This window comes from Lissotriton helveticus, chromosome 1_1, assembly GCF_964261635.1.
Source record: "Lissotriton helveticus chromosome 1_1, aLisHel1.1, whole genome shotgun sequence".
Lineage (NCBI taxonomy): Eukaryota > Metazoa > Chordata > Amphibia > Caudata > Salamandridae > Lissotriton > Lissotriton helveticus.
In genome coordinates, this window is record NC_136057.1 from 1,778,115,046 (window position 1) to 1,778,141,957 (window position 26,912).

A 26,912-nucleotide genomic window follows, 5' to 3' on the forward strand; every position below is an offset into this window, starting at 1 on the left:
ACCCGTAATAGAAGACGGCCCTCTCGGGGGGGGGGGGGGGGATATATATTGGGAAGTAATGCAGGTGGGCCTGAGAAATCACACTATTGGAATAAAAGGCAGATCCTATATAGGATCACACTAGGATTGATAACTTTTGGATACACTACTACAATATTAGGCTACTGGTTATTTATTCTGGTGCTTTCGAATTTTCAAGTTGGCCATTTCAGGCGTGAATGGTTCATCCACTCCTTCTGTCTCTTCATTCTGGTACTAAATGATTTTGCTCTCTCATTACTACATTGACTGATATCGAATGAGGGAAACCTTCTCGAATGAGAATAGTACCCACAGCTGACATAGATTGACCTCAAGTCTGTGACTTAGACATTAATAAATTAATATAAAAGGCTGAAAACCTGTTTACGTGTGTAGCTATATTTTAATATATTTGTTTAACCTTGATATGTTGCGTCTAGCCCAAAGATAACAGAACAGTGTCTTAGGGTTCTCCTATGCCATTTTGTTTTCATTTTATTTTTGCAGTTTTATCCAAGTGGGAGAAGTGGCCATGCAGGTAGCTATTGATGGGGTGGTATTATAGGGCCTGAAGCGATGCGTAGAGCCCTATTCCATTCTAGTCAGTAACTACTTGGTAGTCTCCTCTGCCTGGGATAAAATTGTTATTTTAAATCAGGCTCTTAAGATTGTAATATTTGGTGGTGAAATTTACAAAATTGTTCAATGGTGTTTTTCATGCTACTGTTTAGGCAAAAAGTAACCAGAAGCAGACATGTGTATTTTTTTTCTATGTGATGGGTTTCCCCATTTCTGTACTAATGTAATGAAGTCCAAGTTTTGAGGGTCACAAAGGGATGCATAAAAAAGGGTGTTAACAGATTTTAGTTACAATATAAACCATTCATTGTTGGTAGTGTAGTGATTTTCAAGATTGTGTCGAGTTCTAAGATGATTTCACCATATGATTTGGTACATCATCTTTAGAGAAAACAGTTTCTTCTTATGATTTTCTCATAGATCCAGTGGCTAGTGTTATAGAAACTAAAGGGAAGACACATTTTCTATAAATTAGAAACATCATACTGCTTGTCAACTAAGTGAGATCTCTACCTAAGTCCAGCATCTCCTTTCCACATTTGTTTTATTTGATTATCCGCTATTTCTGTCGCTCAATGCTGCTTTTATTTTTAAAATAGTAACATTTTGGTAGGCCTAGATTTTTTTCAAATATTTCATATGTGAGAGTAGATTTTGGAGGTGCTGGAAGCTATTTGCATGCAGCTAATATATGAAATGAATAGATATGTCCTCCTAATGGCAGGTAGACCTTCAATAGAGTTATGTTTAAACATTTTTTCCTTTTACTTGTCCTACTTCCCTTTGTGAGTAAATGCTTATCCACACTTAGCTTCCAAATAATTTTTTGAGTTAAGTATAAGGAATTTATAAAATGTGTTAACTTTATATTTCAAAAAGATGTTGCTCTGTATAATTGAAAAATGTATTACAGTCAAGTGTAATTAAAGCATGTTTGATGGTAATATTGTAATTCAGAACTGAGTCAGTGTTTTTAGAATACAGAGAAAAGGACTGAATGTTTTTCACCGACTGGTAACACTTTTTATATAATGCTGTCACATTAAAAGGAAGGCCTTTGCAGGAATTATTTACTTCCGGGCACTTGTAGTAGAAGTAGGGGTGTGTGACATTCACATAATTTGCTTTTGCATAATAAAATTGTAAGAAAATATTAAAAATTGATACATTGAGTGAAAACCTGAATTTCACACTATATTTTAGGGTAAAATAAATACACTGCACCTAGCACACGATTGTGATGTGTTAATTCGCGTTAGTCCTGACCCCCCCCCCCCCCCCCCCCCGCAAAAATGTTTTTGCAGCAAATTGCGCACAATTGCACGACATGCTGGAATTTCACGCAACAAGTGTAACGCAGAATTAAACATTACATCCGCACACGGGAAATTTCGCCCAGGCTTAATAAAAACAACCTTCATGATCATATTGAGTCTGCAGCACATGGCAGTGAATGATTCATAGCGCTGTTTCATTCGTTGTTCTGGGTTAACACCCTAGTTCGTTATAAGAACTCTGTGCCTTCTTCCCTTACCAGCTGCCTATGATGATAAGTGATGTGGGTGGATTCTAAAATGAGGATTGGTTCGATTATTCCCTCTGAATCTCCTGGGTAGATATAGAATGGGAAAATGTCATTAGTTTGGATTACAGATTGCTTTAATATGCTGTATTCTAGGCTTCTTATTGGTCAGTAACTGTAATTCGGAGGTTTGATGTTATTCATACTTATGTTTGTTTCTATCTGGGAAGATTGCAGCATTTTCTTTTCTGGTTATGCAGGTAGCCCCTAAAAGGCGTGTATGAGAGAATCGGCCGCATTGTAATCACTTTTTTGATCCTTTGACAGCAAAACTCTGCCATCTATTATAAGAGAGCAAATTGGTATACATTTAGTAATGTGAATACTTAATAAATTTGCAAACATTTAAGTAAGTCCAAAAAAATAGACATTAAGAATCTTTGGGTGGAATGATATATGGAGTGAAAGTAGTTAGTGTATAGTTGGGAATAATTGTCTTTTGTGTTGAGTATTGAAGGAAAAAAAAGTCCAGCGTAGAAATATGAGAACTAGTAAACTGGAAGTGTCGTTATCCGCACTGGACTAGGGGTCCGAAAATCCATCCATGTTTGGAGCACACTGAATTCTTATTAGAGTACACAATTTATTCAGAACTTAACAATTATTTCATTACTGTGCTCCTTTTAGGAAGAATAATACTCTGTCCACTTCATGTTCATAATTTAATGTTTTTTCAATCCTGAAGATACGTCCATTTTGTCACCTGTTTAAGGTCTAGTTCAGGATATTTCGATGTCTTTGGTTCAACATCCAGTAGAAACTGTATCTTTCGAGAGTAACATGAAGGAGATATATTCACTATATACCTATAGCTTTCATTCCGCACTCGTTACCTGTGTATTGTGTTTTATACGTCTGGCGAAGCCAACCTCTCACTTTGAATTTGCTTCCTTCAAACAATTTAGTTTGTTCTGGCAATCACCATTCAACTGTTGGCTTAAGACATTGACAATTGCATTTTTGATGAGTCTAATGCAGTATGATCTTACCGTCTTGCTATTGTCTGCTTGGGTGTATGTATCCTTAGCCTTCTGGGGTGCACGTCCATACGAATGCATTGGGGACTATTTTGCATCTCTGAAGTGCACTCAATCATCAGACTTGTCTCATTAGATTCTTTCTCCTATATGTATTGTGTTAAAAAAACAATCCTTTTGACATTTAATTTTCACTGCAAGACACATTGGTTCATTTTATGTCAAAACAAATGAATTGCTAGAAATGCCAATGGGTTGTTCCTCTTACGGTTTCCATTACAGTGCTGACTCTTTGGCATTACTAGCAACCATATACAACCACAGGCCGCTGATAACTTTACATGTTCCCAGCAGCGCTCTTGCTTCTGTGCCCACTACTAATATTCAGTATGCCCGGTTGCTTCGTCAAAGCCAAGGGGTCTGGCCTATAGGTGAAACTGTAAGACCCCGCTAATGTTTGCTTTATCCTGTCTTTCTTTTTTTTTTTTTTCAGTCTTTTAAAGTTTTGATCCCTTGTTTGAGATTGTCCGGGCTTGAAACTGTGCTGATTACATAACTTTTAAACACGACAAAGCTCATCTGATAGGCGCGCATTCTGGAAACCTGCCTGTATGCCAACATCTAACTGAAGTAGTGTTGCTGTCAGTTGTTGTTGTTCCTAATAACGTAATAGCTAAAATTCAGGTCTTTCACAGTCCTGAAGGGAATATCGTCCCTTTTTTTCCACTTGTGTCTAGATTCTTGGGCATAACCACTTTATTTTCTTCCTGCTACACTTAATTATTTTTGAAGTTCTCTCACCTTGTTTCCAATATAATACTACAATGCTTGCACTCTGTTGGGATATTTCCCCCTTTATGCCTTTAAATCAAGTGCTCACAGTTGCCACACACCAATATTGTTTTTGGATTTGGCCTGTACTCTGTGTAGCTTGGGATCCGCTCTATATGGAGTTCATATACATCCTCTGAAACACACTCCAATTTCCTTTATTGCAAACATAAGTTGGGGAAAAATTGCATCACCACAAAGTGGTGTTCTTGTTATTGTAGATTTCTTTTGTTGAAAAACTGCTGCAGCAGAGCTCACAAATACTTTACAATTTTCCAGCACGATCATTTGTACAAACTATTTATTAAGAATAAAATTTTTATAAAATCTTAAAAGAAAATAAGCGTCCAGTGTACATCGAGTTGACCTATAGCCTTTAATGTGCCTTAAATCTCACCAAAAATAGAAGTCCCTGTCACCCCTTACGTTTCTTCTATACTTTTCAGTCTGGTATTCCATTTTTTTCCCCTCCCATTTCTGTTGTTTCCCTCTCATTGGTTACCATCAAGTTCTTTTTTCGCCAGTTTAAAAGTGTTGCACATGTTAGCAATTTGAACAAACCTTAAACGTATTACATCTTATGCCTGCTTGTTTTACCTTGTAATATTGGCTAGATGACCATACCTTAACCCCTTGCATGCGTCGGACGGCCGTCCGACGTCACGGTGGATGTGTGCGGAGGACGGCCGGGGGCCGTCTGAACCACACCATAAGTCACCCGCATGGATCCAGACACCCTACGTCTACTTGAACAGACAAGTGCAGTTTGGATATATGCTGTAACCCTCCAGAGATAAATTTGTGTAATGCTACATGGTACTTCACTTTCTTTTACCATTGATGGTGGGGCAGAAACAGGTGCCTTTTCAGTGTATACTGATGGTATCCAGACTCTCATTCCTTTTGGTAACAACATGGCTGCCAGGCAGATATCACCAAAAGCTTTGTCTAAGTCCAACAAGGCATAAGAGTTCCTTTCCCTAGATAATTAATGCTAAAATGTACCGTCCTGCTGGGTGAGACTACCCTCAGTCATGCCAGTTAAAATGAACCCAAGGCCAGGACCACCTCTGAAAATAAGAGCGCAAATCTGGAGGTCAGCATTTCAAATATCACGAGTTTCCATGGGATCGTAGCATAGAAGGAGGAACTCCGTTTCAGCTTCCTGTGGTACTGAAGATGCTCGTAATCATTCAATCGCAATAACACGTGCGTTTGACAGGAGCCTGGCTAGCTGTATGTGTCCTGGAAATGCTCTGCCTTTCATTTAAAGTTTCTCTCCTAGCAAAATAATGCTGGCTGTTACTGAAATGCTAATGTTCTTAAGACTTGGGCTTTGATCCAGTTAAGTCAGTGCGGTCATTTCGGTGATTTGGGGTTTCTAATTGTATTAGGTATAGGTCTTTCAAAAAGTGAAATGGAATATACAGCACTTTTCAGACTCCATTTTTTAAAACCTAATCTACTTTTTAGGTCGAGCCTGGGCAGCGCATGCGCTGCGAGCCATGCTGTATTGGAGTATGGACTTGATGCCCTGCCCACTCTCTGCCCATATTTGTCGTTGGCTTGTGTCATTGTCCTTCGTAAATGCTGGCTTCTGATTCGCCATTAGGCTTGTTAGTCCCTCCTTAGTACTGCCATGTTCTCATTTGCAACCTCCCATGATGACTGACCCTTTACTTCTGTTGTTACACGGTACGTCTTATTTACTCTGTAAGCACCATTTTATTTAATGGTTTCTTTACTGCAGACATTACATGCTTTCCTGCAACATTCAGCTTGCCATGTGCGCTTTCATGGGGTGCTGTAATAAAAAAAAGCATTTGTTTGTCAACTTGTAAAACAAATGCTTTTTTTGGGTAAAAGCGCCCCATACGCACTTTCACTGTAATAGCTGCCACAGACCTTTCTTTAGGAGCGGCTCGTCTAAAGAATGGGGAGTAGCTTCTATTACTGTGAAAGTTCAGTAGAGAGCGCTTGTAAACAACCAGCATTTGCAATCCAATAGGTCTCGCAATTTAGAAACTTTGACCTATTGGTATTGTAAATGACAATGCCTTTTATTATTGCAGGTTTTTTAAACACAATTAAAAGGCATTGGCATTTACAATGCCAATAGCTCAAAATCGATTACATTGCAAATGCTTTTTTTTAATTTATTTTTTTATCAATGAACATGTGCAGCTTCATAAACAGTTTCTTTCGTAGTTGTGGAAGGGCCTGTTTCTATGGTTAATCACAGATAACTGGATGCAAAGAACGTTTACCACATACAGATTTTGCATTGCCTGAAACCGAAATTTAAAATCTTTGATTTCCTTAACCCCTTGCTTTTCCTTCCAGTATGTGACTGCAGCTTGCATTGTAGAGCCTGGGCCACTTTTGTAATTTTCAGGATAATTTCATGTTTGTATTAAATTTAAAATCCTCGTTCTGAACATCCTACTTGCAGTTTGGTATCTTCTGCCAAGTCGCTATCCGTTTTAAGTGACTCATCTGCAAGATCGGACAGCTGCCATTTTGTTTTCAGCTGTTCTCAGAACGTGCCTAGCCTGAAATCGCCTTTTACCTGTGAAACCTACAGTGACTGCTTTTTCTGTATCCTTAAGAAAATGACTATGCTCATCTTACCTCCTTTCTCCACTGCTACCACTCTTGCCAGGATTGCTTCTGTATTCGTAATAAAATAAATCATTGTAATGCTAGGTCTTGGAATTTGATGGAGTGACAGGCTCCATCGAGCCTCCTCTACACACTGCATCTGTTACTATATGTCGGATGCTCGGATTTAAAAAAAATATAATTTTATTTATACATTTTCTAGTTGTCATAGTTAAGCATGTTTACATACATCAAGTCAATCGTACTTTTCACAATATAAGTTAGCAATTGTACTCAGCACAACACCATGCAATAATTAAGCTATCAATTTTCCACCTTATCATTTCCCCAAAATGAGAATGAAGACCAGAATCATGCATTATTTTGGAACAGGTCAGGGTGTGTACGTAGATAGGTAGTCGGAAAGAGGTTCCCAGAAATTAGTAGGCTTAGCAGCTGCCGGTAGCTCTTCTGCAAAGAGCAAAAAATTATCCTTGCAATATATAGTCCAATGTCCAGCGTTCTACAGTTGGTGTTTTCGAGCTGTCCCAGTGCATGGCTACTCTGTTTCGCTAGTAGCAACATTATGGCCGCCAGCTTCTTTCTCTCAGCTTTAAAGCATGTCACATGTCCCAAGAGGCATACCTGTGGTGTACACTCTCGTTGACATTGCAGGATGTCGTTTAACAACTGGATCACCTGTTCCCAATAAAGTTGAACTGCAATACCATGCCAAATGTCCAAAATCTGCTTGGTCTAATATACATATTTTACATTTCGCATCTGTTCGCAATCCGTGTTTGTGCAATTTTTTTTTGATAATCAACTTTATTTGGTATTTAAAACAACAACATATAGAATTCATTGGGTGCAGCTCATTCAAATCATACAGCAAATTATTATAGACAATTCGCATGGATCGGGTCTTCCATCTCCAGTCCATACTTGAATTCACAGGAGTAAATATATAGGGGCATAGGTCATACAGAAGTGCTTCAATCACGATGGCAGCAGATTGAACCATTTCCCCCAAACTTTATGAAACAGTTCCGTTGCCCCCCTAGCTTCAAAAAGGACCTCCTCCTGGGTCCTGTACCAATCAACTCCTCCTCCTCCTCCACCCCCCCCCACGGTAGGCGGTGCGGCTTGTGACCAGTGCCTTGCTATGTCGCTTTTGGCCACTGCTATCGCAGTCCCGAGCAAGCGTTTGATGGTCTGGGTGGATCCAGGGCGGACAAAGACCCCCAACAACAGTCGTGTTGGATCGTGAGGAACCTCCCAACCCAGGGCTCGTGTGAGCTCACGCTCCACTCCCCTCCAAAACTGTGCCAGCCTGTGGCAGAGCCACACCACATGATAAAAATCTTCTTGTGTCATACCACACCTTGCGCAATCCGGAGTGGGTCGCAGGCGGGCGCGAGAAAGGCGCTCTGGGGAGAGGTAGGCCGCATGGAGGTAGTAGATCTGAACCAGACGTAGTTTGGCTGAGGTGGTCAGGGTTCTGGGTGCCATAAGGGCATCCCTCCAGTCCGCCTCCTCTAGGGGCCCCACCCATCCCTCCCAGCGAGCGCGCAGCGTGTCCAGGGACGCAGGGCCGTTATTGACTAGGAATCGATAGATGCGGGATACCCCTCCCGTCCCCAAGTTCCCCATCATCACCTGGGCCTCTAGCGGACTGAATTCCGGGAGGGGGACTGGCAGTGGGAGTTGGGTCTGGAGCGCGTGGCGCAGTTGCAGGTACCTAAAAAGCTGGGTGTGGGAAAGGGCATGGTTCCGCTGTAGGTCCACGAAGGCCTGGATGTGGTCTCCAACCCAGACATCCCCCAGGACCGAAACGCCCACCAAATCCCACCGACGGAATCCATCTAAGGCCGCCACTTTTTGGAGCCAGGTGCCATGCCACAGTGGCGTTTGTCTAGTGAGCTTACGGTCCCAGCCCGTATATCGCAGAGCAGCCCGCCAAGCTGTGAAGATCGATCTAGTGATGAGTGCCATATATTGCGGCACAGGGCTGCCATACAAAAGGGCTTGGATCTGAGGAAAATCCGTCTCCTCGAGTTCCACCCGGTAAGCTGGGTCGGTCCAGCCACCCGCATACCAGTTATGGATGACGAGGAGCTTTGAGGCAAGGTAGTAGAGGAAGAGATGAGTCACCCCAGTCCCCCATCGTAAGGGGGGGATACGAGTGCGTGCCAGGGATATGCGCGGGCGACCGTTCCCCCACAGAAATCGGGTCAGGAGTCCATCAAGCTCACGGAACCAGGCGCGGGGAGGGGGATGGAAGTGTTCTGCAGGAAATAGAGAAAACGCGGGAGGACCACCATTTTAAACAGTGCACTTCTCCCTAGGGGATTAAGTGGAAGTGCCTGCCATCGTTTAAGATCAGCCTTCGTTCGGGCTACTAAGGGGGCAATATTCAGTGCCCACTCAAGCTCCGGAAGCAGAGTTAGCCATATCCCTAAATATTTGACTGAGTGGTGCCGTAAAGGGATGTCCGACTGCCAGTCATAACAGTCTCTTGACGGGTGTAATGGGACCAGCATGGACTTAGCAGCGTTAAGTCGGAGGCCAGAGCCTTTTTTCGGAAGGCCGCGAGGGACAGCAAGCTCTTGGGGCCCGAGGTCGCTGGATCAGCCAAGTACAGAACCACGTCGTCCGCGTAGAGGGCAATTTTATCGATATGGCTCTCGTTCCATGCCCACCCTTGGACAAGGGGATCTTGGCGAATAATCACCGCCAGGGGCTCCATCGCAAGCGCAAATAAGAAGGGTGAAAAGGGACACCCCTGGCGCGTGGCTCTACGAATTGGAAAGGCCTCGGAGAGCACCCCATTTACCAGCATCCGGGCCCGGGGACTGGCGTATAGAACTCCGACAAAACGCCGGAAAACGGGACCAAATCCCATCTCTGCCAGCACATCTTGTAGGTAGTCCCAGCTCACCGTGTCGAAGGCCTTTTCAAAGTCTAGGAAAAGGAGGGCCAGGTAGGGGAAGAGTCGAGCACGGTGAGCCAAAGCCAAGTGGAGACGCCTGATGCAGTGACGAGTGCCCCTAGCGGGCATGAAACCACACTGGTCTGGATGTACCAGGTCCGGCAAAAGAGGCTTAAGCCTCTGGGCTAGTATGGTGGCATAGAGTTTGATCTCCGAGTTGATAAGCGAGATCGGGCGGTAGTCCGCGCAGGCCGTGGAGGGTGGATGGGTCTTGGGAATGACCACTATTGTGGCCAGATCAGATTCATGGGGGAATGAGCTGGTGTCGGCCACATGGTGGAAAAGGGCCAAGAGGTGAGGGGCAAGGGTGGCTCGGAAAGCGGCATAGTATTCTTGCGGGAACCCGTCAGGGCCAGGCGTCTTGCCGGAATGCAGGAGGGGAATAGCCTCAAGCACCTCCTCCAGGGTAAAGGGGCGATCCAGGGTCTCCCTGGAGTCTCGCGTCAGAGAGGGAAGCCGGGCACCCGTCTCCTCCAGCAGGGCAGCCAGGGAGTCCTCAGTCGGTTGCTCCACATAGAGGGTCGTATAGAAGCGTGCAAAGACACCTGCTATGGCCTTCGAGGTCATCTGTAGGGAGCCATTCTGCGCCCGGACCTCCGGGATCATACGGTGGACTTTGGGGTAGGACACTAGATTGTGGAGGAGCTTGCCGTTTTTGTCGCCCCAGCCGTAGATCCGTGCCACAGAAGAAGAGCGCCAGAGCATCTGGGCCGAATCCAGGGAGATCCGCCGGATTTCTTTGCGGATCCGCGTGAGTTGCCTGGTGGGGTCAGCTCTTTCGGAGAGTGCTTGTTCCTCCTCCATCCGCGCCGCCCTGGACTCCAACTCTACAAGTCGGGCCAGCCGGTCCGCTCGCTTGGCATGCACGAACCCCCTCGCCACCCCACGGATCACGGCCTTGCCAGCCTCCCACAGGGTGCCAGGCGACGGAACCAATCCCTCATTGGCTGAAAAGTAATGAGTTAGTTCCTGCTCTAGCGAGTCCATCAACTCGGGGTCCTGGAGGAACCAGGCGTTAAGGCGCCGCACCGCCCTCGGACCTGCCGGGGGCGAACCGAGGCGGAGGGAGACGGGGGGGGGGTGATCAGATAGCCCTCTAGGTAAAATAGCGACCCGGGAGACCAAGTGACAGTCAGTGGCCGGGAGAAGGAGTAGGTCGATACGGGACTGGGTATGATGGGAGGCCGATGTGTGGGTGAATTGCACCCTGCGGGGGTTCCAAACTCGCCACACATCGCACAACCCCAGGGCAGAGGCCCATCCCGACAGGGCCACAGCCGAGGCAGTCCGAGCTACGGAGGGGGTCCTGGTCGTGTCACATTGGGGCCGCATCATGGCGTTGAAGTCCCCTCCCACTACCGTCAAGCCCCTCGGGAGGGCGGAGATGATCCCCGTGAGGCAACAGAGCGTCGCGGGGAGAAGAGCAGGTGGGACATACAAACTCAAGATATTCATGGGGCACACCTCCAGCACACCCGACACCACCACAGAACGACCCTGAGGATCAGTGTCGGCCCTGGTCAGGGTGAAAGGCAGACTTTTCCTAAGGAGAATTGCCACCCCCCGGGACCCACGCACAAATCCAGAGTGCCAAACCGTCGCGAACCCACAGCGGGCCAGAAAATTGCATTGTGTGCCTAGGAGATGGGTCTCCTGGAGAAGGAGGACGTCCGCTGCGTAGCGGTGGGCCGCCCGGAGGATGGCCGCACGATTAATACGATCCAGAAGGCCAGTGACGTTCCAGGAAAGGATGTGAAGGGGTTTAGTCAGTGTGTAAGCCATCAGGGGGACGGGAGTCATGGGGCAGCCAAGGGTCTTCAGAGGAGGGCCCAAGAAGAGGGAGAAGGGCAGTGCCCCGCAGGGCCAGGAGGAGCCGAGCCATGCTCGGCAGAGGATCAGTGGTGCCAGGGGTCAATGGGGAAAGGGGGGGCAGCCGCCCGCGGTTGCCTCCCATGGCAGCCCTTAGGCGGCCGAAAACAACAAACCATGTGAACAGGAGGACTAGGAGTCAATCGGAGACCTTTCCACTGCAGTGTACCTAGAAGGAGAGCTGCAAACCACCACTTGTGAGTGGCAACAACACAAGCCGAGGAGCGGCGAAACAGAGTCAAGACAAAGGGCGGCCCGTAGGCGGCCAAAAACAACAACCAACCAAGGGGAGCCAACGGACTCCCTACCCACTCACACCCCCCACCATACACTTAAAAACAGGAAGCATCTGTTGCCCCAAATGCAGTCCCACAACAGAAAACACACCTAGTAGGGGACAGGTGCTAATCTAAAACGGTTAGCTAGGGGTAGGAACTATGGTCAAGACACCAACAGGGAGGACCCCCCTCCATGATGTAGGATATGAACCAACAGTGCCAAACAAGAAACATCACAGTTCAGTGGCAGGAGTGAAGACGGATGACAGTCTATGAACAGGCCTGTGTCTCTGGGACGGTGCAGGAAGAACCCCAAACCCCCAGTCGCAAGGCCAAAGGAGCCTCAGCAGGTCCGGGCCGCGGGCCTCAGCCATATTCAACCCCGGCCCCCCAGACTCGGGCACGGGCTACGGGCCCCAGGTCAGAGCAGTCCAACACGGTGGCGCTCCCAATCATGAGTCAGTCACCTTCGGAGCATCGGGCTTCTGGAAAGGTCAGTGTCTGACAATGCGCGTCGGGTTGTGCCCGCGGGTCCAGGGGCACTGCTCAGGTCAACCAGGGACGGGGACAATGATGACGGATCGGGGTCACGCTGCTGCACCTCGGGGGAGGCCTGCCGGGCCTACGAGACCGGCGATCGGGATTCCCATCCCCTGCGCGGCCCCCTCCTGCGGGATCCAGTCTTGTGCCGCCTGGGCTTAGATGCAGCGCTGCTCTGGCGATATGGGACCTTCTGGAGCGGGTAGCGGGTCACCTGCAGCTGGAGGGGCCGCTCCTCCGTGACACAAGTCCACGCCGCACGTGGGGAGTCGAAGAAGAGAGTTCGTCCCTGAAAGAACACCTTGAGCCGGGCCGGAAAGAGGAGCCCATAGCGGAGGTTCATCGCCCTAAGCTTCTGCTTCACCTCGTCGTAGGAACTGCGTTGGGACTGGACCTCCCTTGAGTAGTCCGGAAAAACCATTATCCTGGAGTCCTGATGGTGTATCTGCCCTAACTCCCTAGCCGTTCTCAAGATGGCGTCCCGGTCTCGGAAGTTGAGGACACGGAGGATAAAGGGCAAGCCGGGGCTCCCGGTGGTGGTTTGGGAGCCAAAGAGCGATGGGCGCGCTCGATCGCAAACCATGGGGAGAGCTTCTCCTTTGGCATCCAGGCGACTCTGGGCAATAGCTTGCTTAATCTCCACAACGGCCCCTCGTGGCGGGATGCCTGGCTTTCACCTTGCGGATACCCTGCCGGGGTTATCTCACAGGGGAATACCAGGATGGGTTCCCTAAGCAAGCGCTTAGAAACCGCTTGGTGATTTGCGCTATATAAATTCCTGTACATTTACATTTACATCAGAACAGGCTTATGGTCTGATAGTGTTTTTGGAAGGTGTCGGACATTATGGGTCCATGTGCACATCTGATCCGTGAGTATCCAATAATCAAGTCTGGACCAGCTATTATGGACCGTCGAGGAGTGGGTGCTTTCATATGTATGTGGATTATGCATACGCCATATATCATGCATTTTGAATTCTGTCATCCCATTTAAAACAACCGCGACTGCACTATGGTGTCTCTCGGTCGTGTCTTGTGATCTGTTATATGTGCTATTTAGCGCCACATTTAGAACTCCGCCCCATACTAGTTCCATTATTGTTAGTCCCCTCTGTACTCGTATCTCTGTACATAGTTGCATGTAGAAGTCAGGGTCATCTATGTTAGGACCGCATGTGTTGATTAGACCTACTATTGTGCCTCGTTATATTCCAGTTAGGATAACATATCTCCCCTGCATGTCTGTGATTGCCCCCTCCAATATAAACTGTGTTCTTTTCCTTATCAGGGTAATGCCCCCGCATAAGTAGAGTATGATGACGAAACTACCAGCTCTGCCCAGCGATTCCCTAGTTTATCGGGTTTGCCTGGTAGCAAATGCGTCTCTTGGAGCATAGCTATGTCTATAGCATGCCTGTCCAGGTACGCTAATACCTGTTTGATTTTTCTAGGGTTATTTAGTCCCCGTACATTCCAGGTGGCTAATTTCAGTGGGCTAGGGTAACTGCTATTGTGTGTCAATATGTTTCCAGATATAGCATCTAACAAATATTTTTTTACTCGTAATGCTTACAGGCAATGTCATCCAGAACCCATCAAGGTACTTAGTGTGTGCCTGCACAGTGCCAGTTGTCACTAGCAACTGTATCGTGACTTGATAAAGAAGAGTATGTAATTCAATATTGGTCCTGCCTCTACCCCCCACCCACCCCTCCCACTTCATCATCCCAATTATGACAAAGACAATCCCCATAAGCAAAGCCCCCAATCTAATGGGGTTGGTGTGGTATACACACTAGGGCAAAAGCTGCCAGCCGGATACCCCGGCGACAAATGTCAACCATGGGCTCACTCTAGAACATGTGGCGACATTCCAAACATCAGAACCAATGTAGTATAATGTAATTGGATAGTTATCAAAATTAACTTGGTAACTTGAACACAGTTAAGGAAGGGCATCATGCCAGTTTGTAATGACTGTGTCCCTGCTTACTCCCACTCAGAGAATTACAATATATTCTATCTGTGACATTGCGTAGACACGTGGATACAGTTCGTGGCATGCAGCGGCGCACGCGAATCGGTGCAGTGTAGAGGGGTCCATTACTCAAAATCTGAGGTAATCGTGAGTTCTTCTGGACTGCCACTAGGCGATTTCCGGCTCGGAGGTTGAAGTCATTTGTGCTGTAGGTATTTGAGCACGTCTTTTGATTCAGTGTAGATCACTGCCTTTCCACCCTCAGTTACTTTCAGCTTAGCTGAGTAGAGCATTGCATATGATATATTGTGATCCCATAGCAGCTTTTTAACTGCAACAAATTTCTTCCGGGCCTCTTGTACTTAGGCAGCCCTTCGCAAAGCCCGTGAGATGGGTAAGCTAACGGTCTCTGTAATTTAGGACTTTAGCAATTCTCGAACGCGGTCTAGATCCAGGTGGTGGAGATAACTCTAGTGATTTATGAGCCCTTTCTACTATGAAGACTTCAGAAAAAATGTGTCTGCCCATGAGAGTGATAAGTAATTGCTCAATATATAGTTCCATGGGACCCGTATTGGTCGTTTCTGCGACTCCCATAAGGCGTAGGTTACTGCAACGTGATCTTGCTTCAAGATCTTAAGTCTTTGCCATGAGTGCCTTCAGGTGTGTATCATTTTGCCTTGTTTATTAGTTTCTAATTGTCTTTGGGCATCTTCCGAGTCCGATATGCGCCGTTCCACCATATCGATTCTTTCAGTATGTCTGTCCAGCCGCTCAGACATGTAGTCTACATGATATGTTGGGGAGTCGTTTTTGCCGTATATATTAGTGAGGGAGGCTTGTATTGTTGTCAACATGGTCTGAATATCACCAGTATCGGGTCCACCTGTGCTTGACAAAGTCTACTATGCATCATTTTGCCCGTCCGGTTCACTTTCTGTATTTTTTTTGTGCTATTCAAAGTTTAGTTTGGGTTGATTCCTGTCCGGTTTACCCAAGGTTCAGTAGGGTATACCAAACCAGTTGCTGTAGATTTTGTAATGTTGTTGGTGCCCAGTAACCAGATAAAACGGTGGTTATGAGCGTAGTAGATTTAGGCACAGCGGTAAAAGGAGATCGGTCTAATTTGTTGTGCTGGTCACGTATAGGCACACTAAGATTAGTCGCACCCGCAGCGTGTACACTTACAGCAATGGCGCTGGTACAACGTGGGTCTTCGAGGTCAGTGGTGGGGTCCCTGCAGGGTTCCTCCCAGCAGGTTGCTGTGGAGTAGCAGGCGCTCTCTAGTGAATTCCGAGAGGGCCGGATCCTTCTTCTCACTCATGGCGCAAGCACGGAGAGCGCCCATCCTTCACGTCCTCATGCCCAGCTCGCACTGCCCGTATCAGGCCTCGCACATTGGAACATGCAGGTACCGTGGATTGATCCCCACACTGAGGTCAGCAAATGCTCAGCTGATCAGAGGTAAATGGGCAAGTAGCATAGGGTCGCGGTCATCTTATCCCAGCCGGCTTCGCCTTATGGCAGGAGGGTCTACAGTCAGCACTGTGCGGTTACGGGTGGCAGCATGATCGTTTGTGCCCCATCGCTGTTGGCCGCAATACGGCAATAGTGGAGCAGCGCTTATCACATACCATCGGACGGGATTTATCGCACGGGTATAGGCCGCATGCGGTAGACAGTCTTTGTGCCCAGCTGCCTCCCCGGGGCGCAGGCCACCATGCGCGTGGATCTCGCCTGCAGCCCCCGTAGCGAGGTAGCAGGCCCAGCTATCGCCCTCAGTCGTCCAAACACACGGAGGGAGGCAGCTGCAGCACTCCGCCAGCAGTCGTCAGTTTGTTGCTCTCGGACCCAGTTTCTTCCGCCAGCGCATCTACATCGATTCACGATCACCACTGCCGTAAGTCGGGTTACGCTTATATACTTTGTTTAGGCCGTATTTTAGCAGAGGGTTTTCATGAGTGATTTCTTCGACCGTGAGGCTCCTCCAAGAGTAAGAGTCGGCTTAATGGGTTGGTGGAATGTTCCGATTCGTCATCGCTGCTTATTCAGTTCGTTAGCAGGATTGAAGCTTAGGATAAATGCAGGATTTTGGAGTGACCGAAAGAGCTCACTTAGAAAGCGGCCATCTTTAGGCGTGGCTAGCCCTTCCCCCACCTTCCCCGGATGCTCGGATCTTAAAGCAATTGGGGCCCATTGTTCAGTAATTTCATGAAGAAATGTAGTTGGATTTATGTATTCTAAATTCCTCAAACAAAACGTTTTAGCAGTGTTCACAACTGTCTTTGTAAGATGGGTCTCTTGATTCTGTGTGAGTTAACAGAGGTGACTAGACCATTTTTGCCGTAGATGAGCAATCCAACAAAAGGAAGGTGCAATTTTACAATTCTTGAACAATGATGCGGAAGAGGGTTATGTAGTAAGTTGTTTTTGGCTCATTTCTGCAGTTGAGCTTGTGTACGGACTCTAGCTGAGAGCCAGTAGGTAATGTTGGCTAGGAAAGAGTGTGGAGTACATTATTGCATTTTAGGGGCATGTAGAATGATACAGTATGTAGTTTCTTATCTACATTATCGTGATGCTTCAGACTTTTTTTTCCAAAGTAGCCAGTGTTTCAGAAGCCTAAAAATGTAGGTTCCAATTCAGTTTTGTGTGCCACATATTTCAGATAAATGAAAAATAAAACCATAGCAGTACAATTAAAATGCAGAACCAATTTATACATCTCATAAGACATAAAATTCCACACTCCCTTTTGTTGTATTCATTTGGAAGATGCTTTGCCTTTCCTATCATCACCTCATTCTACTTCCTCTCTGATAAAGAAACTTTCATCCACTTATAAACATCCAGTCTCTCCTCAACACCCTCCTCTCTCTTCCATCCGTTCCATATACACTATTTCCCTGTCTCCTCTCTTGTTAGCTTTCCCCTGCTTGCCACACCCCATTCATATTTTGCATTGTTAGCATGCTCAGTCTGTATCCACTCTCACCTCTTATTAATCTTATTCCATCTTTGTGTCTCCCAAGGCACACTTTCACTGCATTCACACTGTAGTCACATGCTAACTCCAATTTCCTATCCTCAGCCATTGACATTTTCACCCTATCCTTAGCAGTCCTCACTCATCCCATATATTCTCACTTCTTCGTCCTTTTACCCTTTCCACTCTGACACCCGCACACCTGCCTCACCTTTAATTTTTGTCTTTGTGTCCCCCAACCGTGCTGCTTTTTAAAAATAAAAACACGATTTGCCATTTTTCGATACGCTGCATGTGTTATGCAATTTTGAAATTACAATTTTCTAGTTTGGCACCGATCCTCAGAACATTCAATTAAGCATTATAACATGTTCCTCCTTTTTAGGTCTCGGCCTAGCGTTCACTGCGTAGCAGTGTTCGCGCAGCCAGAGTCCTTTTCTCTGGGTTTTGAAAATGGACCTAGAAAATGACAGCGCTTGTGCGTGTTCATTTTCTATGATCCATTTTGATTGGGCTTTGCGTGCGTGTTGTTTTTTAACAGAACACGCAATAGGCCATAGGCGGTCGCGTAGCCCCGCCCATGGCCTATTGGTGTCTGTTACGCGCACCAAAACCCATATTTCTTCAATTATCGTGGCCAGACACGGGCGCGATAATTGAAGACATATGCCTCGCAGTTGCGCGCGCGTGCGCACCACTCGCGAGCTTTTTCTTTTTTTAACTATAGTGCTGCTTGTTTTTTAACGGCGCCTAATTCACTCAGGGCTGTGGCTGCATTCCGGCGTGTTTTCCAGATAACTCATGCTTGTAATCTAATCGGGAGCTGTCTGAATATCGGGTTCACGGAAAGGCGACAGAGAGATTGGTATCATGTGGTGTTTTGGTAGAGAGCTATCTATGTGAAGGAATCTCTGGGGAAAGTTGGTGTGGGTTTCTTTAACACTCGAGCTCACCGGCATGAAGGGGAGAAAGCCTCTGTGGTGTAGCACGTTGTGTTTGAGAGTGAAGCTAGCCCATGCCATGTGTGACACCAGGAGTGACACCATCTTTGGGTAAGTCACATGCGCGCCCCTGCCCTGCACAGCTCAGTGCGCTAACCTGCCTTGTGATTCTTCAAGTTCAAAGGTTCAAAGGCAGGAAAGTTTACAGAATCTGCGTCTCCTGCTCGCATCTCCTGCCAGGGGGCCTCGCATGCCCGCTGCTTCTTTGCCCCTCCTCTTTCCTCTCGATTTACCACCTTCTGCTGTTTGTCAATTTTACATCCACTCCCTTCTTGATGCCCTCAAGTCTTTTTTTTTTTTTTTTTCTCTCTTTTCAGTCCCCCATCCCATCTCATTTTCTTCTGCCTTTGGTATTTCTGTAAATACAATTATTTTAAAACTGACTTCACAGAGGGAGAGTATACACCTCACATATTACATCACTGTTAAATGACATCATTGCTATTTACAGGCCCATTTGCTCCCCAAGCAATTACGTTTTACAAACACTTTGACACAATACATATTTGCAAAGCCCAAAATATAGCAGCAGGCACGAGGCCTTTTGGTTCTGCCGATGCTTATTTTGAATGTGTTATTGAAGCAATCTGTAGTAACCTTGGGCCTTCCAGAATTGGATAGTTGTTGCACTGCTGAATTCCTACTCCTGGTTTCCGCTCCTTCCTATGGGGATTGCTGGCTCCAGTCCATCTCTTGTAGTTCGCCCTGTATGTGTTCAGCTAGTGCTCCGTTTCCTATGTGGACTCAGTTTGAGCTCTTCTGGTGTCTTTGGTTGACGACCTGTGGCGCAAGGTAGTGGCTTTCCTTTCCATCCATCTCTACTGTCAATTATACCTCTAGATTCTTACTGCTGCGTGTAGCTGTCTGGGTGATAATTTATTATATATATTTTCGAGATGGGCTTTTTCTATTTAAATTGACGTGAAAAAGGGACTCCCCTACCGTGAGCAACACAGTTTCGTCGAAACGCTTTTGTGGTTGACTGTTCTGTTGGAATAGCATTGCCAAATCTAAATTAACCCCTTCCATGCTGGGCCGATTCTGCTCCTGTGCTGCAGATTTCAGCGCGGCCCCCAGCCGTCATCAGCATACGAGCAATGTAGTGCATGACGGCTGGGGGCCGTCATCAGCATGCAAGGGGTTAATTGAGTGCAGCGATTTTTTTTTATTTATTTTTTTCTTTTTTTTTCTTTTTTAGTTTTGGAAGAAATATTGGGGAATTGCTCCTCTTCCCACTTCTGCACCAGCAGGTAGGCGCGCCACCATCTATCTATGTAAGACTTGTGTTGTAATCTTCATTGTGTTAAACGCCGCGGTGTAAAAGTTACATACCCCGTGGTGCCATTGTCCTTTTTCCCCCGTGTGTCTCCACGTCATTGCTTTCCCGGTGTGCTGCCACTCCTCATTTTCCCCGTGTGAGGCTAGTGCTGGCTTTCCCTCTGTGGTGCCACTAATTGCTTTCCCAGTGTCCTGAAGCTTTTGCCGTGTGCTGTCGGTGGTGGCCTGTGTGTGATGCCGTTTCTCGCCTTCCCGTGTGGTGCCAGTTCCCGCCTTGACATGTGATACCAGTGGTAGCTATATCTCCGTGTGGTGTAGGTGGCGGCTGTCCCCGTGTGGTGGTAGTGGTATCCGTCTACATGAGGGTCAGGTGGTTGCTGTCCCTGTGTGATGCCAGTGGTTTTGTCCCCGTGTGGTGCCAGAGATAACTTCCTGTGTGGTGACAGTTCTCGTGTTGCGCCAGTCATCACTGTCCCCGTGTGGTACCAGAGGTAACTTTCTGGTGGGATGCCAACGGTAGCTTCCCCCATGTGGTGCCAGAGCTAAACCTTCCCGTGTGGTGCCAGTTCTCACTTATACTCCCCGCCGGACGCACGTCACACACTCCCTTCCTTTAATGCTGGGCGGACGCTGCTTCCTCATCCCCAGACGAGTGCCTTAGCCGCCAGTCCTTCAGAGCAGTGAAATATCATGAGAGTAACAGATCTCGACTGACCTTGGCGCTCCCAAAACAGTAGCCGCGGCGCGAGAAGAATGCGTGTTCAGAGCTCTGAATGAATCATGGGTGCGCTGTCGAGCAGTACAAGGATGCCGTGTCTCCAGCACAGCACCCTGATATGAATTGTTGTCGCATAGTGTAAGACAACAACGGGTCTATGCATGTGGGCCGTGACCGCACGCCCATCACCATCACGCGTGAGTGTGTGCGGTGCTGTACGTGACTATGTTTTATGTGCGTGAGGGAAGCTTGCACTGGTTCCATCTATGCTATACCGGTGATAAGTGCGAATGGAGCGTGCACTGCTGTTGTCGCCTATGCTATGCTTGTTATGTTTGAGGGAAGCTTGCAATGCAACTGACACTGTTGATGCCTATGTACCCGTATTATGTGTGAGGGAAGCTTGCACCTATGTTATACCTTTCTTATGTGTGAATGACGCTTGCACTGCTCTTGTCACCTATAGTATACTTGTTTTTAAGTGCAAATGGGGGATGCACATGGGTCATGCACTGCTGATGTCACCTATGCTATGCTTGTTATTTGTGAGGGAAGCTCGATTGCTGCTGTCACCTAACCTATACTTGTTATGTGTGAGGGAAGCTTGTTAAAGTTGAGCCTGGGCAGCGCATGTGCTGCTCTGCAAGGCATGCTGTAATCGGGTATGGACTGGAAGCTCTGCCCAATTTCTGCTCCTCTTTTTTTTATTTGGGTCCTGTTTCTGTTTTTTCTGAATGTATGACGTTACAACGCATACATTTACAAGGCATGCACTTACAACGCAGTTTTTACATCGCAACATCCACTACAACGCATTCTATTACATCGAATGACACTACATCGCATTTTAAAAAACTACCTTTACAACGCATTCCATTACATGGCATACTACCTTTACAACGCATACCATTACAACGCATTCCATTACATTGCATTTAAGGTAAGTCGTATAGGGGTACACATTACTATTCTAACTCCAGGGAGGTGCAACAGTAGGGTGAGTGTTGGATAGTGTAGGGGTACTATGCAATGTAGTGTCATGCGTTGTAATGGTATGCGTTGTAATGCCTGCGTTGTAGTGACATGTGTTGTAAAGGATGGTGAGATGTAATGATTGCGTTGTAAGTGTAGTGCTATGTAATGACTGCGTTGTAAAGGTTGTTTCCTGTCTCTTCTAGTTGGTTGCTTCTGATTCATGCATAGGCTTAGGGCTTAGCATTCCATTCTTGGTACCACCTTATCTACATTTGTAACCTCCCATGAGGACGGGTCCTTTTACTTGTGGTGTTTCTTGGTATTTTTCATTTAGTGTGTGTCTTGAATGATTTCTCCTGGTCCACCCACGTTATGCTTTCCTGTGACGCAGCACAGCGCCCGCTTTTATATATTTTTTCAAGTAATGGTGGATGCATCATATTTGCAAAACCAGCCTTTTAATCAATGATGATGCTTCATTGTAGGAATCTGGGTTTCTTTTGGAGTAACCTCACAACTTTTTGCCGGACTACTGATGCCCTTTGACTCTATGTGCCTTGGGACCCTGCCAGTCAGGTTCCCAGGGTCTGTGTTCTATCCCAAAACTGTACCCCCATTTGGCACCCCTCTAGCCACATATCAGTCACTTGTAAAAGGTACCATGGGTACCAAGGGCACTGTGGCCAGGGAAGGCTTCTAAGGGCTACAGCACTTATTGTGCCACTCTTAGTGGCCCTGTACCTTTACACGCACACACACTTCCATTGCAGGCTGCGTGTTTTGGTGAAGAACAAAGTAGTCGACATGGCACACATCCCTGTGTGCCATGCCTACAACCCACTGCCCTGGCATAGGTCAGCCACCCCTCTAGCTGGATGCACTGTACCTGAGCCCTGTACCCCTATAGTGTCTAGACCAATTCTTAGACATTGTAAGTGCTGTAATGCCATTAAGAGTATATTGTGCTGGGAGTTTGTCATTACGAACTCCGCCGCACGCAAAATGGCTCTACTGAAAATTGGGAAGTTTGGTATCAAACTTCTCAGCAGATTAAACCCTCCTGTGGGGTGAGCACACTAAGGGTGTAGTCACCCTATGGTCAGTACCCATTGGCTGCTGACCTTGAGACCCCTAAGTACAGTATTTAGGGGGCAGCCCTGAACCAAGAAGACAGATTCCTGCAACCTACGAAGAAGGATGAAAGAAGACACCCAGCAGAGGAGACTGCAGAGAAGAGCTGACTTGGCCCCAACATATAGCTAACAAAGCCATCAAGCAACAATCGCTGTTAACAGAAAAAGTCCCCTTGGCCCACAAAACACCTGCACGGGCAGACATGCCATCGTGTAATTCGTTGAACCTTAACTGTATTTGTCAGAATACTTCCAGGGCTCGGAAAAAAACAAAAGATGCAGGTCTAGTACCTTAAAAAATTTCCATGACCTAACTGCAACCTACTTGACCTCCGTCTCTAAAAGCGGAGCAAATGTGACAAGATAACAAGATTTAAAGGCATTGCTCATTCACTTTGTGAGCAATAAAAATGCCTTTAAATCTTGTTATCTTGTCACGTTCGGTCTGTTTTCAGAGACTGAGGACAAAAGTGACTTTGTCTTCCTACTCGCCAGAAAGGGCTAGTAGGACCAAAAAAACGATCACCCTCATTAAATTTAGGTCGCGAATGCGAGCCATCGAGTGGATTTTTTGAGCCTTAACTTCTCAGACCAATAAAAGCAAAATCTGACCCTATTGAGACTGGGATCCTTCCCCTTGAAAGACCTCACCTGAAAATGGAAACTGACTTGGTTGACAAGGAATGCTGCCTTTGTGATCATGGAGATGAGTGACTACTCCACCTATTATGCATCTGTCCTGCGCTACTAAAAACTCTGAAAACTCTCCATCGGGCAACACTGAGGAGAGCACAAATGAGGACCTGCAGAGCGGCTGTTATAAAATATCTTCGAGGCTCGTCTGTCCAATTGTCTTGCAAGGTAATAACATTTTGGAACCTAGCGGCAGAAGAATTAGACGAGAACAAACGGATGAACTGAACTTGACTATACAGAAGTGCCTCATTCATCTATTTTAAACTCCGAAGTCCATACCCCCTCTGCACTTGCACTTTATTATACCCCGGAGAAATGTGTATGCTTGTGTACAGTTTTAATTAACTCACCTAGAAGTTTGCTTCCCTAACAGGGCGGGACTTTACGCAGAAATAGTCCTAACACTATTTTAACCAATTACACAAATGAGTTTTTTGCAATTTTAACTTCAAACAATTGTTTGTTTTCATGTACCAAGGTGGTTCGCTCCACCCTTTTATGATTTTAAAGAAGTCCAAATAAAAGTATTTTTGTATTGTATTGAGTGCAAATGCTTATCACTAGCCTTACTGCTCGCCCACACTACTACAAATGGAGAGTAAGGTGCTATCTACATTTACCTCTGCCTACCTTTGGAGTTCCACAGGACTCAGTGCACACTGTACCTTATTTTGGTATAGTATATACAGAGCCACCTTCCTACAGGCATTATTTACAAAAAACAGCTTGCATCTTTTCGTCAACATTAAAAAGATTTGGCCACGTGGTCTGCTTTGACTATAGCACCTGTGCTCCTTTCTTTCATTACCTTGCCAGGGTGGGTCGCTTTGACTAAAGCTGCAGCGCTCCTTTCTTTATTTACTTTGCCACGGCGGTCCTCTTTAACCATAGTGGCTGCCATCTTTTCTGTTTATTGGAGTACTTGCCAATAGCAGCTGCATGCCTGGAGTGCTGAGGTGTACATTTTGCACAAAAAAGGCATGAGGTCGCCATTGGCTAGTACTCCGTACTATACAAGGAAGTCATTGAGCCCTTCCATCGACCGCTTTAAAAATAACAATGCCTTTTATTTAGGTTTTACTTTTCAAAACTGATGGATAAAAGGCATTGTCATCAATAATCTCATTGCAAATGTTTGTTTTCTTAAAGATATTCTTTTTATTGGGATTTTCCACAGTATAATAAGATCAGTAATACAGTAGGAAATACTCCTACACAGTCATGAATAAGAGTAGTTGCTGTTGAAGTTAACAAGTGTTATGTGCATGACAGATGGCATTCAGAGTTCCAGCAGAATGTTGACTCATACCACATAAATGCTATAAAAAGTTGAATAACCGTATAGGGGGACGAAGTCGAAGGCTTTTAGTGGTTATTGCAAGTACACATGTATGATACAGGTGGAGGGGGATAGCGCAAAATATTTGAGTGGCGCAATCAGTGGCAGATACCGCAGTTGGCACGAGGCATGTGTACATTTCACGGAAAAATTGGACACATAGAGGACTACCTCCATGAGTTTCCGGGCATCTTATGAAAGTGGGAAGGGGTGTGTGTATCCAAGTGGCTCATGTATGGGGGGGGGGGCAACGATGCTGAGTCCCGGGAGGGTCCTCTGGGGTAGCGGGGTGTAGGAACTGGGAAAAAAATGTCACACTCAGGAAAGATGGGGTGTCTGCGAATGCAGCACGCTTCTTCATATCAGAGAGCTGTTCTCTCTGTGATTACCCATTTCCGAACCACGCCAGGCTTCCAAGGGTGGGTGAGTGGGTGTCTTTCAATGCATTGTAAATGTTCATTTGGCTAATAGTAAAACCAGGCTCGTAAATCCGGTGTGGACAGCATGACGTTTTCTACATTTGAAAATGCCAATGGCGCATGCTTCCCAGTAATTGAGGTCAGCGAGTTAGATGACGTCATGCAGTGTGGTAGACATGAAGGGCTGGGCTGCCCCATAGCATATGTCAAAGGTCAGCCTCATCCAACCGTCAGCGGGGGTAGGTTAGATTTGTTGTAGGAAAGTGCTTGTTTAGTTGTGTCGAGGTAAGTGCTGTGTTGTATGTGGAACTGTATGTTTTTAAATCTTGTGTTTTTCGAGACATTGTGTGGGAACACCAGTGCCTGAGACCATTCCTTGTCGTGGAGCATCTTTCCTATGGCATCCTCCTATTTGGTGCCGAGGGGGCCCAGTGAGATACCAGTGTGACTATGGATTGATTTATAGAACCAATAACCTACCCTTCCTTATGTTAGGCACTGTCGTTTTTACATTTTATCAAGTTTTATGTCATTTATATTATGCTCTGTGCTACCCTGTGGAAGATCTTGCAAGGGACTTTTAAAATCTTAATATACTTTGGAATGTAATTGCAAAATAACTGAACTGGATTGGCTTGTAAAGAAATCTGGAACTTTCGCAGCAACGTTAAGGTTTTGAAGGGCAGATGTGGTTGACAGAAACATTCATGCCTTGCTTTGTTTAACATGCCTTTGGTGACTGCTCCAACCCTACGTGTATTTCTGAAATCGTAATGCACTGTTAATACTTTTTTGCTAGCAAGAGGAATTTGCAGCACAATAGCAACAAGGTACACTCACTGATTTAACACAGTTTGTCTGTTAAAGTAAGGAGTGCCCAATAAAATCAACTGCGCAGTATTCTACAGAAGGCTGACCGGTAGTTTTCCCTCTTTGCCCCATTGGCTTTTATCTGACAGTTGCAGTTGAGCAGGGGTCTTAAACCTTCTCACTAACAAGAGCTACTTATGTTCGATGAAAATCATTAAGGGCTACTAATATTGGTGTTGTACACCTCAGACAAGAATACATTAGTGGCCACCTTATGCAAAATCACCAGCCTTGATCATCTCATTGCAGGATTGCCAGCAGTAACATACAAAAGGCTTAGTCAATTTGGAATGCCCTACAAGAGTAATGCAGCTCCAGCTCCAATGCACCCGATCACCAAGGTAATAATGCTAGTAATAAGTCCCCCAGTGCAGCATAGTTTATCATTTAGATAACAGTTTTAAATATATTTTGTAAATCAAGAGCTCTAACATTCACACGTTTTTAAACCAAATAGATACTTATGAATTTCGGTATGCGTATATTAAAGCATTTTGTTTTAATTTCCTCCCGCTGTATTCGTCATTAATTTCCCACCAAACTTTTAGGTGTTGTTCCATCACCCAACCAGGTGACGTTAGTTAACCTCAATTTTCTTTTCCCTAGCACTCCCTGGTTGGAGAACGTAGTTGGGTGACTTAATCCTTATTGTAAGACAAAGTGGCTGGAATGTTTCAGTATGCATCTGACCGTTATTGGCTCGGACTCACGGGCAATTCGTGCTTTGTTCGAGTTGAAGCCTTATTTATACTGTAGTCTGATTCACTTTCAGTGATACTATTGTAGGTTAATTTTTACAACGTGTACCTTTTTGTAGTCCTTTTTTTTTCATTGTTTTTTTATATATAATATATGAAAGCATTGGGCTGTTCTAGTGGAACATGATTCATGCCACCACTGCAACTCAAGGTCTTTTGGCGCATAGTAATAAAGTGATGACTTAAGTTTAGATATAGCTAGGAGAACAAAAATTGATAAAGGATGCCCATAAACGAAATTTCATGAATGAAAGACAGTGTGGCCTCACCGTTTGACCTTTCCAGTCATCACTTTAGAGGACATAGGCCCACTGAATGTGGCTTCTTCCCAAACTGCTGCTTTCCCTTTTCCAAAACATTGCTAAGGCAAGGCTTAATTCCTTTAAAAGATGGAACCATTAGGATAACTACAGACAAGTCCATGAAGTTCATTGCTAGTGGTGTCATGTTTTCTATTTTCTGTCATTTGTACGTGTTTTTAAATGCTTG

General features: G+C 45.9%; 1 protein-coding gene across 4 annotated transcripts in view; it reads left to right on the top strand.

Moving 5' to 3' along the window:
• Window positions 1–26,912, top strand: part of ATF7IP (activating transcription factor 7 interacting protein) — an 815,446-nt gene that overhangs the window by 2,916 nt on the left and 785,618 nt on the right. For 2 of the 4 annotated variants that reach the window (XM_078640244.1, XM_078640260.1), the window contains exon 2: window positions 25,915–26,006. The exons of the other annotated variants lie outside the window; for them this stretch is intronic. The gene's annotated coding sequence lies outside the window, so the exon portion shown is untranslated. The remainder of the gene's footprint in view (window positions 1–25,914; window positions 26,007–26,912) is intronic. 4 annotated transcript variants of the gene reach the window in all.